This window comes from Bombina bombina, chromosome 7 (assembly GCF_027579735.1).
Source record: "Bombina bombina isolate aBomBom1 chromosome 7, aBomBom1.pri, whole genome shotgun sequence".
NCBI classification, from domain to species: Eukaryota; Metazoa; Chordata; class Amphibia; order Anura; family Bombinatoridae; genus Bombina; species Bombina bombina.
In genome coordinates, this window is record NC_069505.1 from 454,738,576 (window position 1) to 454,752,097 (window position 13,522).

Genomic DNA, 13,522 nt, shown 5'->3' on the forward strand with positions numbered 1-13,522 from the left:
CCCTCAGTAATACATACTGCATATTCTAAAGTACACACACAACCTCTGTACAGTACAGTATATAGAGATATATAACACAATACAAAGTTGTCTCTGCTAATATGAGGGTTGAGATAGTTCCTATCCAGCTAATAGACCTGTGATGTAGAGCGGTCACATGACTGAAGAGAACAAATAGGATAGAAGGAAACACCTGGGCATGAGACTATATTGTAGCGCTAAACGCATTTGACCCTTGTGGTCATGTGACAAGTGACATCAGAGGTCTTCTTGCAGAAGTGGAACTAGCTTTTACCGTTCACATCAAAATGGTGAGTTAACAAATTTTGCTGTAAACATTGTTCTCTTCATATTGTCACTGATCTGTCTGTAATAGCTTATGTCTGTGTATAGTGTTATTTATCTGTATATAATGTGCTGGTGCTCTGTATAGTGTTATATATCTGTGTATAATGTTATATATCTGTGTATAATGTTATATATCTGTGTATAATGTGCTGTGTATAGTGTTATATATCTGTGTATAATGTGCTGGTGCTGTGTATAGTGTTATATATCTGTGTATAATGTACTGGTGCTCTGTATAGTGTTATATATCTGTGTATAATGTACTGGTGCTCTGTATAGTGTTATATATCTGTGTATAATGTGCTGTGTATAGTGTTATATATATCTGTGTATAATGTTATATATCTGTGTATAATGCACTGGTGCTGTGTATAGTGTTATATATCTGTGTATAATGTGCTGGTGTTGTGTATAGTGTTATATATGTGTATAGTGTATTGGTGCTGCACATAGTGTTATATATCTGTGTATAATGTGCTGTGTATAGTGTTATATATCTGTGTATAATGTGCTGGTGCTGTGTATAGTGTTATATCTGTGTATAATGTTATATATCTGTGTATAATGTGCTGGTGTTGTGTATAGTGTTATATATCTGTGTATAGTGTATTGGTGCTGTGTATAGTGTTATATATATGTGTATAATGTGCTGGTGCTATGTATAGTGTTATATATCTGTGTATAATGTGCTGATGCTCTGTATAGTGTTATTTATCTGTATATAATGTGCTGGTGCTGTGTATAGTGTTATATATCTGTGTATAATGTGCTGATGCTGTGTATAGTGTTACATATCTGTGTATAACGTGATGGTGCTGTGTATAGTGTTATATGTCTGTGTATAATGTGCTGGTGCTGTGTATAGTGTTATATATCTGTGTATAATGTGCTGTATATAGTGTTATATATCTGTATATAATGTGCTGTGTATAGTGTTATATATCTGTATATAATGTGCTGTGTATAGTGTTATATATCTGTATATAATGTGCTGGTGCTGTGTATAGTGTTATATATCTGTGTATACTGTACTGGTGCTCTGTATAGTGTTATATATCTGTGTATAATGTACTGGTGCTGTCTATAGTGTTATATATCTGTGTATAATGTGCTGTGTATAGTGTTATATATATCTGTGTATAATGTGCTGTGTATAGTGTTATATATCTGTGTATAATGTTATATATCTGTATATAATGTGCTGGTGTTGTGTATAGTGTTATATATCTGTGCATAGTGTTATATATCTGTGTATAATGTTATATATCTGTGTATAATGTGCTGGTGCTGTGTATAGTGTTATATATCTGTGTATAATGTTATATATCTGTGTATAATGTGCTGGTGTTGTGTATAGTGTTATATATCTGTGTATAGTGTATTGGTGCTGTGTATAGTGTTATATATCTGTGTATAATGTGCTGGTGCTCTGTATAGTGTTATTTATCTGTATATAATGTGCTGGTGCTCTGTATAGTGTTATATATCTGTGTATAACGTGCTGGTGCTGTGTATAGTGTTATATTTCTGTGTATTATGTGCTGGTGCTGTGTATAGTGTTATATATCTGTGTATAATGTGCTGGTGTTGTGTATAGTGTTATATATCTGTGTATAATGTGCTGTGTATAGTGTTATATATCTGTATATAATGTGCTGGTGCTCTGTATAGTGTTATTTATCTGTATATAATGTGCTGGTGCTGTGTATAGTGTTATATATCTGTGTATAATGTGCTGATGCTGTGTATAGTGTTATATATCTGTGTATAACGTGCTGGTGCTGTGTATAGTGTTATATATCTGTGTATAATGTGCTGGTGCTGTGTATAGTGTTATATATCTGTATAATGTGCTGTGTATAGTGTTATATATCTGTGTATAACGTGCTGGTGTTGTGTTATATCTGTGTATAGTGTATTGGTGCTGTGTATAGTGTTATATATCTGTGTATACTGTGCTGGTGCTCTGTATAGTGTTATATATCTGTGTATAATTTGCTGGTGCTGTGTATAGTGTTATATATCTGTGTATACTGTGCTGGTGCTGTGCATAGTGTTATATATCTGTGTATAATGTCCTGTGTATAGTGTTATATATCTGTGTATAATGTGCTGGTGCTGTGTATAGTGTTATATATCTGTGTATAATGTGCTGGTGTTGTGTATAGTGTTATATATCTGTGTATAGTGTTATATATCTGTGTATAGTGTATTGGTGCTGTGTATAGTGTTATATATCTGTGTGTAATGTGCTGGTGCTCTGTATAGTGTTATATATCTGTGTATAATTTGCTGGTGCTGTGTATAGTGTTATATAGCTGTGTATAATGTGCTGTGTATAGTATTATATATCTGTGTATAATGTGCTGGTGCTGTGTATAGTGTTATAGATCTGCGTATAATGTGCTGGTGCTCTGTATAATGTTATAGATCTGTATATAATGTGCTGGTGCTATGTATAATGTTATATATCTGTGTATAATGTGCTGGGGCTCTGTATAGTGTTATATATCTGTATATAATGTGCTGGTTCTGTGTATAGTGTTATATATCTGTGTATAATGTTATATATCTGTGTATAATGTGCTGGTGCTGTGTATAGTGTTATATATCTGTGTATAATGTACTGTTGCTGTGTATAGTGTTATATATCTGTGTATAATGTGCTGTATATAGTGTTATATATCTGTATATAATGTGATGTGTATAGTGTTATATATCTGTATATAATGTGCTGGTGCTGTGTATAGTGTTATATATCTGTGTATAATGTACTGGTGCTGTGTATAGTGTTATATATCTGTGTATAATGTACTGGTGCTGTATATAGTGTTATATACCTGTGTATAATGTGCTGTGTATAGTGTTATATATATCTGTGTATAATGTTATATATCTGTGTATAATGTACTGGTGCTGTGTATAGTGTTATATATCTGTGTATAATGTTATATATCTGTATATAATGTGTTGTGTATAGTGTTATATCTGTGTATAGTGTATTGGTGCTGTGCATAGTGTTATATATCTGTGTATAATGTGCTGTGTATAGTGTTATATATCTGTGTATAATGTTATATCTGTGTATAATGTGCTGGTGTTGTGTATAGTGTTATATATCTGTGTATAGTGTATTGGTGCTGTGTATAGTGTTATATATCTGTGTATAGTATTATATATCTCTGTATAATGTTATAGTTCTGTGTATAATGTGCTGGTGCTGTGTATAATGTTATATATCTGTGTATAATGTGCTGGGGCTGTGTTTAGTATTATATCTTTGTATAATGTGCTGGTGCTCTGTATAGTGTTATATATCTGTGTATAATGTGCTTGTGCTCTATATAGTGTTATATATCTGTGTATAATGTGCTGGTGCTGTGTATAGTGTTACATATCTGTGTATAATTGTCAGTATATTTATAAGAATCTTAGCAGTACTCTCCAAATTATATGTGAGTATATGGCAGGATTATAACTTAATATATTTAACAATCTTTCTTTAAACTAAACCCACAATCAAATATACATTTACTAAGACAATAAAATTAATATAAATTCCTGAATTCTTTATTATTAGTTAATATCTATAAACACATTTGAAATATATTTATGGGAGCCAGAATATGAATCAATATTATACGCGTTTAAAAACGATTAAAATATGCTATGCAGAGTTCATACACGTTTACCTTATTCACAATAGCCTTTCATACAGAGTTGCATTTAAAATATCACAATGAGACTTAAGATAGCAGCTACTAACATTCAACAATACAATTAACAGTGCTAAGTTAAACAATAGTACAATATACACTTCTATTAAAACATCAGAAATTGTATATATTATTTGTGCCAATAGCCAAACTCTGAATTATAACTCTATATTTGCACAAATAAAACAATTTAGCATTAAGGATATATGTTTTAACAATACATAGACTATGAATATGAGCTAAAATACAAACTGCTTTTTAAAGTGTTATATATCTGTGTATAATGTGCTGTGTATAGTGTATATATATATATATATATATATATATCTGTGTATAATGTTATATATCTGTGTATAATGTGCTGGTGTTGTGTATAGTGTTATATATCTGTGTATAGTGTACTGGTGCTGTGGATAGTGTTATATATCTGCAGTGTGTATAGTGTACTGGTGCTGTGGATAGTGTTATATATCTGTGTATAATGTGCTGGTGCTGTGTATAGTGTTATATATCTGTGTATAATGTGCTGGTGCTGTGTATAGTGTTATATATCTGTGTATAATGTATTGGGGATATGGTGTGTGTCAGAGGGAACTACTACATAATATTATATATCTGTGAATAATGTACTGGGGATATGGTGTGTGTCAGAGGGAACTACTACATAATATTATATATCTGTGTATAATGTACTGGGGATATGGTGTGTGTCAGAGGGAACTACTACATAATATTATATATCTGTGAATAATGTACTGGGGATATGGTGTGTGTCAGAGGGAACTACTACATAATATTATATATCTGTGTATAATGTACTGGGGATATGGTGTGTGTCAGAGGGAACTACTACATAATATTATATATCTGTGTATAATGTACTGGGGATATGGTGTGTGTCAGAGGGAACTACTACATAATATTATATATCTGTGAATAATGTACTGGGGATATGGTGTGTGTCAGAGGGAACTACTACATAATATTATATATCTGTGTATAATGTACTGGGGATATGGTGTGTGTCAGAGGGAACTACTACATAATATTATATATCTGTGTATAATGTACTGGGGATATGGTGTGTGTGTGTCACAGAGGGAACTACCGTACTACATAATATTATATATCTGTGTATAATGTACTGGGGATATGGTGTGTGTCAGAGGGAACTACTACATAATATTATATATCTGTGTATAATGTACTGGGGATATGGTGTGTGTCACAGAGGGAACTACTGCATAATATTATATATCTGTGTATAATGTACTGGGGATATGGTGTGTGTGTGTCACAGAGGGAACTACTACATAATATTATATATCTTTGTATAATGTACTGGGGATATGGTGTGTGTGTGTGTGTCAGAGGGAACTACTACATAATATTATATATCTGTGTATAATGTACTGGGGATATGGTGTGTGTTAGAGGGAACTACTATATAATATTATATATCTGTGTATAATGTACTAGGGATATGGTGTGCGTCACAGAGGGAACTACTACATAATATTATATATCTGTGTATAATGTACTGGGGATATGGTGTGTGTGTGTGTGTGTGTGTCAGAGGGAACTACTACATAATATTATATATATATATATGTGTGTATAATGTACTGGGGATATGGTGTGTGTCACAGAGGGAACTACTACATAATATATATCTGTGTATAATGTGCTGTGTATAGTGTTTATATATATATATATATATATATATCTGTGTATAATGTTATATATCTGTGTATAATGTGCTGGTGTTGTGTATAGTGTTATATATCTGTGTATAGTGTACTGGTGCTGTGGATAGTGTTATATATCTGCAGTGTGTATAGTGTACTGGTGCTGTGGATAGTGTTATATATCTGTGTATAATGTGCTGGTGCTGTGTATAGTGTTATATATCTGTGTATAATGTGCTGGTGCTGTGTATAGTGTTATATATCTGTGTATAATGTATTGGGGATATGGTGTGTGTCAGAGGGAACTACTACATAATATTATATATCTGTGAATAATGTACTGGGGATATGGTGTGTGTCAGAGGGAACTACTACATAATATTATATATCTGTGTATAATGTACTGGGGATATGGTGTGTGTCAGAGGGAACTACTACATAATATTATATATCTGTGAATAATGTACTGGGGATATGGTGTGTGTCAGAGGGAACTACTACATAATATTATATATCTGTGTATAATGTACTGGGGATATGGTGTGTGTCAGAGGGAACTACTACATAATATTATATATCTGTGTATAATGTACTGGGGATATGGTGTGTGTCAGAGGGAACTACTACATAATATTATATATCTGTGAATAATGTACTGGGGATATGGTGTGTGTCAGAGGGAACTACTACATAATATTATATATCTGTGTATAATGTACTGGGGATATGGTGTGTGTCAGAGGGAACTACTACATAATATTATATATCTGTGTATAATGTACTGGGGATATGGTGTGTGTGTCACAGAGGGAACTACCGTACTACATAATATTATATATCTGTGTATAATGTACTGGGGATATGGTGTGTGTCAGAGGGAACTACTACATAATATTATATATCTGTGTATAATGTACTGGGGATATGGTGTGTGTCACATAGGGAACTACTGCATAATATTATATATCTGTGTATAATGTACTGGGGATATGGTGTGTGTGTGTCACAGAGGGAACTACTACATAATATTATATATCTTTGTATAATGTACTGGGGATATGGTGTGTGTGTGTGTCAGAGGGAACTACTACATAATATTATATATCTGTGTATAATGTACTGGGGATATGGTGTGTGTTAGAGGGAACTACTATATAATATTATATATCTGTGTATAATGTACTAGGGATATGGTGTGCGTCACAGAGGGAACTACTACATAATATTATATATCTGTGTATAATGTACTGGGGATATGGTGTGTGTGTGTGTGTGTGTCAGAGGGAACTACTACATAATATTATATATATATATATGTGTGTATAATGTACTGGGGATATGGTGTGTGTCACAGAGGGAACTACTACATAATATATATCTGTGTATAATGTACTGGGGATATGGTGTGTGTCAGAGGGAACTACTACATATAGTGGGGCAAAAAAGTATTTAGTCAGCCACCAATTGTGCAAGTTCTCCCACTTAAGAAGATGAGAGAGGCCTGTAATTTTCATCATAGGTATACCTTAACTATGAGAGTCAAAATGTGGAAACAAATCCAGACAATCACATTGTCTGATTTGGAAAGAATTTATTTGCAAATTATAGTGGAAAATAAGTATTTGGTCAATATCAAAAGTTCATCTCAATACTTTGTTATATATCCTTTGTTGGCAATGACAGAGGTCAAACGTTTTCTGTAAGTCTTCACAAGGTTTTCACACACTGTTGCTGGTATGTTGGCCCATTCCTGCATTCAGATCTCCTCTAGAGCAGTGATGTTTTGGGGCTGTCGCTGGGCAACACGGACTTTCAACTCCCTCCAAAGGTTTTCTATGGGGTTGAGATCTGGAGACTGGCTAGGCCACTCCAGGACCTTGAAATGCTTCTTATGAAGCCACTCCTTCGTTGCCGGGTGGTGTGTTTGGGATCATTGTCATGCTGAAAGACCCAGCCACGTTTCATCTTCAATGCCCTTGCTGATGGAAGGAGGTTTGCACTCAAAATCTCACGATACATGGCCCCATTCATACTTTCATGTACACGGATCAGTTGTCCTGTTCCCTTTGCAGAGAAACAGCCCCAAAGCATGATGTTGCCACCCCCATGCTTCACAGTTGGTATGGTGTTCTTTGGTTGCAACTCAGCATTCTCTCTCCTCCAAACACGACGAGTTGTGTTTCTACCAAACAGTTCTACTTTGGTTTCATATGACCATATGACATTCTCCCAATCCGCTTCTGGATCATCAAAATGCTCTCTAGCATACTTCAGATGGGCCCGGACATGTACTGGCTTAAGCAGGGGGACACGTCTGGCACTGCAGGATCTGAGTCCCTGGCAGCGTAGTGTGTTACTGATGGTAGCCTTTGTTACGTTGGTCCCAGCTCTCTGCAAATCATTCACTAGGTCCCCTTGTGTGGTTCTGGGATGTTTGCTCACCGTTCTTGTGATCATTTTGACCCCACGGGGTGAGATCTTGCGTGGAGCCCCAGATCGAGGGAGATTATCAGTGGTCTTGTATGTCTTCCATTTTCAAATTATTGCTCCCACAGTTGATTTCTTCACACCAAGCTGCTTGCCTATTGCAGATTCAGTCTTCCCAGCCTGGTGCAGGTCTACAAAATAATTATTATAACTTTCTATAAATTTGGGATAATGTTATTAATGTCTATACATATAAAAAGTAACATTAAATAAATATCATTCTATTTACTTTTTCAGGTAAATAGACTCCTTAATAATCAAATGAGAGCATCTTCTGGGGAATATAAACAGGGGGTATACTGTACGCCAGATAATAGAATAATGGAAAATAAGGAAGGAGGATATTTAGTATCCTGAGAAATCTTCCTGACACTACCCTCATGATAGTTCACCCTGGGAGAAATTCATGTCACCTGTTATGTTACGTGACAATTGATACATTTAGTAGATAACTGTTAAAGTAAATGGATCAAATGAGGACAAGTATCTATGCCCTTGTTCTCTTAGAAACAAAGAGGGAGATTCTAAACTACACATAGGACCACCCTTATATTAAAATTCTTTTAAAAACTGTCTACAAAATATGTATCTGATGGGTTGCCCCCTATTGTCCTATTTTCAATATTAGTGGCACGTTTTAAGTTATAAAAATACTTGAATCTACGATATCTTAGTAGTAGGATAATATAGTGCCACCAAATTGTAGAGATAAAACAATTTCAGGACGTGATATTCTTAAAGGATTATTGCTCTTTATCAGTTTCATTAACTGTAATATATCAAATGACTCGATAGATATACCTATATGTGAATTGACAGCAGTATGATAGTATTTGAGTGAATATAGGGTAAATGTAATGTAACTTGTGCTTGTGCCGGTTATACTTTAAATTCAAGTTTTATGCCATTGTATTTATGTCACACTGCTGTGCTTTTCAATCCGAATAGTACGGTCTATATACTGAGTTAGCAAACGTTTTTTATGTTTTTTGTCCTGGACTATGGCTCCAATGCGAACCAGTATCTTTGCAATTAAATGTCCACTAAGGCAACGGGTCCCCACATTACCGTATGTGCCTAGTGTTATGATTATTAGCCGTCTGATAACTGATATTGGAAGAGTAAATCTATCAGTCTCTGGGTGAGTTAGAGTATGAGAATCGATTGAACAAACATCTAACGTTCACACATTCACTCTGATTTTAAGATACATTTTCTAATTAACCATCCATTCTACAATTCACACCGCTGCATAAGTTAAAAAGGAGATGAAATCTCCGGATGCCCTGACATGTTTCGCCTTACGGCTTTGTCAAAGGTGGGGCGCCCGCCATTCCATTGGCCTTTTATTGGCTGAATTGTAAGAGGGCACGTCTCTTTCGACTCAAATAATTGGTCCCTCTGTTCTCATATTCTATTGGCTAAGGAGGAGGTGTGTGACTTCATCATCTCATATTGTGCCAGCATATAGAACTGATTGCGGAAAGAGGTAGGCACCAATCTGTAATAAACATCTAGGGGTGGATAAAATTGTATAATTGGGTATGGAACAAAAATAGATAACACAGGTGCAAAGTCGGAACATCATGATCAGATAATAAACGGATTGTTATTAATCATCTACGTGGATACAAGAGGGAAAAATAAAATTGTCATAAATGTAACACTGGACCGTATTCCTATATGAACTTGTTACATTACTCTATATTTAAACCATGAATAAAAAGTATAGTGGCGTTTGATGTCTCTCACACTGTATAAGGGTGAAAAACTGTGAAGAAAACTCACTTGAAAAGTGCATCAAAAAGTGCATTGTGATTGGAAAAACATAACAATGAGTTTATCATTACTCATCTGGTGACAGAATGTATCATATTTCAATAATTGAAAAATCAAAGGGACATCCTTCCCTGGTTCATCACTTACTCAGAAATGGGGGAAAAAGAACGGGGGGTCCCATGTGTATGTTAGTTATCAACCTGATTGAATTATGGACCAGGAGAGAGTGCAGTGAATTGAAATAAAATAAGTGATCTGTGTATGCCGTTTGTAGATCCCATGCAAGTGTGCCCATCTTGTGGGATAAGTGGCGAATGGTGTGCTCTAAAAATGAAAAGTGACTTGTGCTATTCGTGTGAGGTGTATAAAAATAAGATTATTCCCTCTGCAAGGGGCACACTAACTAACCAATATATTGTATCTGGACGATACATAAACCTTTAGGCAGATTTGATAGTAGTATACTTGCAGTACATCACCCCTAAATTTAAATAATGCAATAATCCAGTCAAAAACACAAGATGAAATGACACCTGGTAATAAACGGCTTATTCCCAGACCTGAGGCTAGTAAATGATGGTACTCCGTTGTGAATCAAATAATACTCAATAATAATACTATATTGGACTGTTAGAGAATTCTACCAGCACCGGGGTTACTGACAACCCAGTCACATACCAGGCTGTAAATACTCCTCTCTGTAGATACTTAAATGCAAAGATACCGGTTCACATTGGAACCCTGGTCCAGGATAAACATATAAAAAAAAAAACTTTTGCGAACTCAGTACATAGATCCTATCACCCGGACCTAAAGTACAGTAGTGTAATAAGAATATAGTGGTATACAATTTGAATTTAAAATATAATTTACACTAAGCACAAGTTTCACTGCATTTACCCTATATTCTTTCAAATACTCTCAAACTACTGCCAATTTACATAGGTCTTGCTATCGAGCTATTCGATATCTATAACAGTTCACTAAATTGAGTATCCGGTCCAGGGTTGTATTGTTTAAGCAATTGATATATCCTCAGATATAAGATTATTCCCTCTGTAAGGGGCACACTAACTAACCAATATATTGTATTTGAATTATTCTTTCATCGCTAGGCAGATGTGACAGCAGTACACTTATAGTACGTCACTATTTAACTGTAATAAGGCAATAATTCAGCCAAAATAATAGATACAATTATACCTAGTAATGTGTCGCTTGTTATCTGTCCAGAGGCTAACTAATGATGGTACTCCATTGTGAAACCAACAAGATTTAAGAGTAGCACCGCATTGGATAGTTAGAGAATTCTACCAGCTCTGGGGTTACCTTGAACCTAGTTACATACCAGTGGGTTTTTCTGGCACTGTTTTCTTTGAGGGAGTCAAGTACGAATGGAACACTTTGGTATCTCACTAATAAAATTTACCTAATATTACATATAGAGGTGACCATACCAATCCATGTGAATATTAGTCAATATATGACTTCAGTTATTATAATTGGTTAACTTGTACTTAATCTCCACTCAGTAATTTTCGAATCCCCCTGTGTATACACTCTGGATTGTACAAAAATAAATATAAAAAAAAATTCTATTCCTGAGGCAATTTTAGCCACAGGCCCACATTCATTCACTCTCACACCGACTGTGGTTTTTAATTGTGTTCACCCTAGTTTTAACAAAACCATTAAATGATAAGTTTTAAATCCCCCATTTCTCAGGGCCTCTTTTCCCATGGTATTAGTAGTGGCCTTATCACTTTGTTATATAATGTACTGGGGATATGGTGTGTGTGTCAGAGGGAACTACTACATAATATTATATATCTGTGTATAATGTACTGGGGATACGGTGTGTGTGTGTCAGAGGGAACTACTACATAATATTATATATCTGTCTATAATGTACTGGGGATATGGTGTGTGTGTGTCACAGAGGGAACTACTACATAATATTATATATCTGTGTATAATGTACTGGGGATATGGTGTGTGTGTCAGAGGGAACTACTACATAATATTATATATCTGTGTATAATGTACTGGGGATATGGTGTGTGTGTCACATAGGGAACTGCTACATAATATTATATATCTGTCTATAATGTACTGGGGATATGGTGTGTGTGTGTCACAGAGGGAACTACTACATAATATTATATATCTGTGTATAATGTACTGGGGATATGGTGTGTGTGTCAGAGGGAACTACTACATAATATTATATATCTGTGTATAATGTATTGGGGATATGGTGTGTGTGTGTGTGTGTGTGTGTGTGTCAGAGGGAACTACTACATAATATTATATATCTGTGTATAATGTATTGGGGATATGGTGTGTGTGTGTGTCAGAGGGAACTACTACATAATATTATATATCTGTGTATAATGTACTGGGGATATGGTGTGTGTCACGGAGGGAACTACTACATAATATTATATATCTGTATAATGTACTCGGGATATAGTGTGTGTGTGTGTGTCACAGATCGAACTACTACATAATATTATATATCTGTGTATAATGTACTGGGGATATGGTGTGTGTGTGTCAGAGGGAACTACTACATAATATTATATGTCTGTGTATAATGTACTGGGGATATGGTGTGTGTGTCACAGAGGGAACTACTACATAATATTATATGTCTGTGTATAATGTACTGAGGATATGGTGTGTGTGTCAGAGGGAACTACTACATAATATTATATATCTGTGTATAATGTACTGGGGATATGGTGTGTGTCACAGAGGGAACTACTACATAATATTATATATCTGTGTATAATGTACTGGGGATATGGGGTGTGTGTCAGAGGGAACTACTACATAATATTATATATCTGTGTATAATGTACTGGGGATATGGTGTGTGTGTGTCAGAGGGAACTACTACATAATATTATATATCTGTGTATAATGTACTGGGGATATGGTGTGTGTGTCACAGAGGGAACTACTACATAATATTATATATCTGTGTATAATGTACTGGGGATATGGTAAGTGTGTGTCAGAGGGAACTACTACATAATATTATATACCTGTGTATAATGTACTGGGGATATGGTGTGTGTGTGTCACAGAGGGAACTACTACATACTATTATATATCTGTGTATAATGTACTGGGGATATGGTGTGTGTCACAGAGGGAACTACTACATAATATTATATATCTGTGTATAATGTACTGGGGATATGCTGTGTGTGTCACAGAGGGAAGTACTACATAATATTATATATCTGTGTATAATGTACTGGGGATATGGTAAGTGTGTGTCAGAGGGAACTACTACATAATATTATATATCTGTGTATAATGTACTGGGGATATGCTGTGTGTGTCACAGAGGGAACTACTACATAATATTATATCTGTGTATAATGTACTGGGGATATGGTGTGTGTCAGAGGGAGCTACTACATATTATATATCTGTGTATAATGTACTGGGGAAATGGTGTGTGTGTGTGTGTGTGTGTGTCAGAGGGAACTA

General features: G+C 34.9%; 1 protein-coding gene across 1 annotated transcript in view; it reads left to right on the top strand.

The window, feature by feature from the left end:
• Positions 1-269: 269 nt before the first annotated feature.
• LOC128666705 (gastrula zinc finger protein XlCGF8.2DB-like) overlaps positions 270-13,522 on the top strand; it is a 67,332-nt gene continuing 54,079 nt past the window's right edge. Inside the window, exon 1 of the mRNA XM_053721447.1 lies at positions 270-311. The gene's annotated coding sequence lies outside the window, so the exon portion shown is untranslated. The remainder of the gene's footprint in view (positions 312-13,522) is intronic.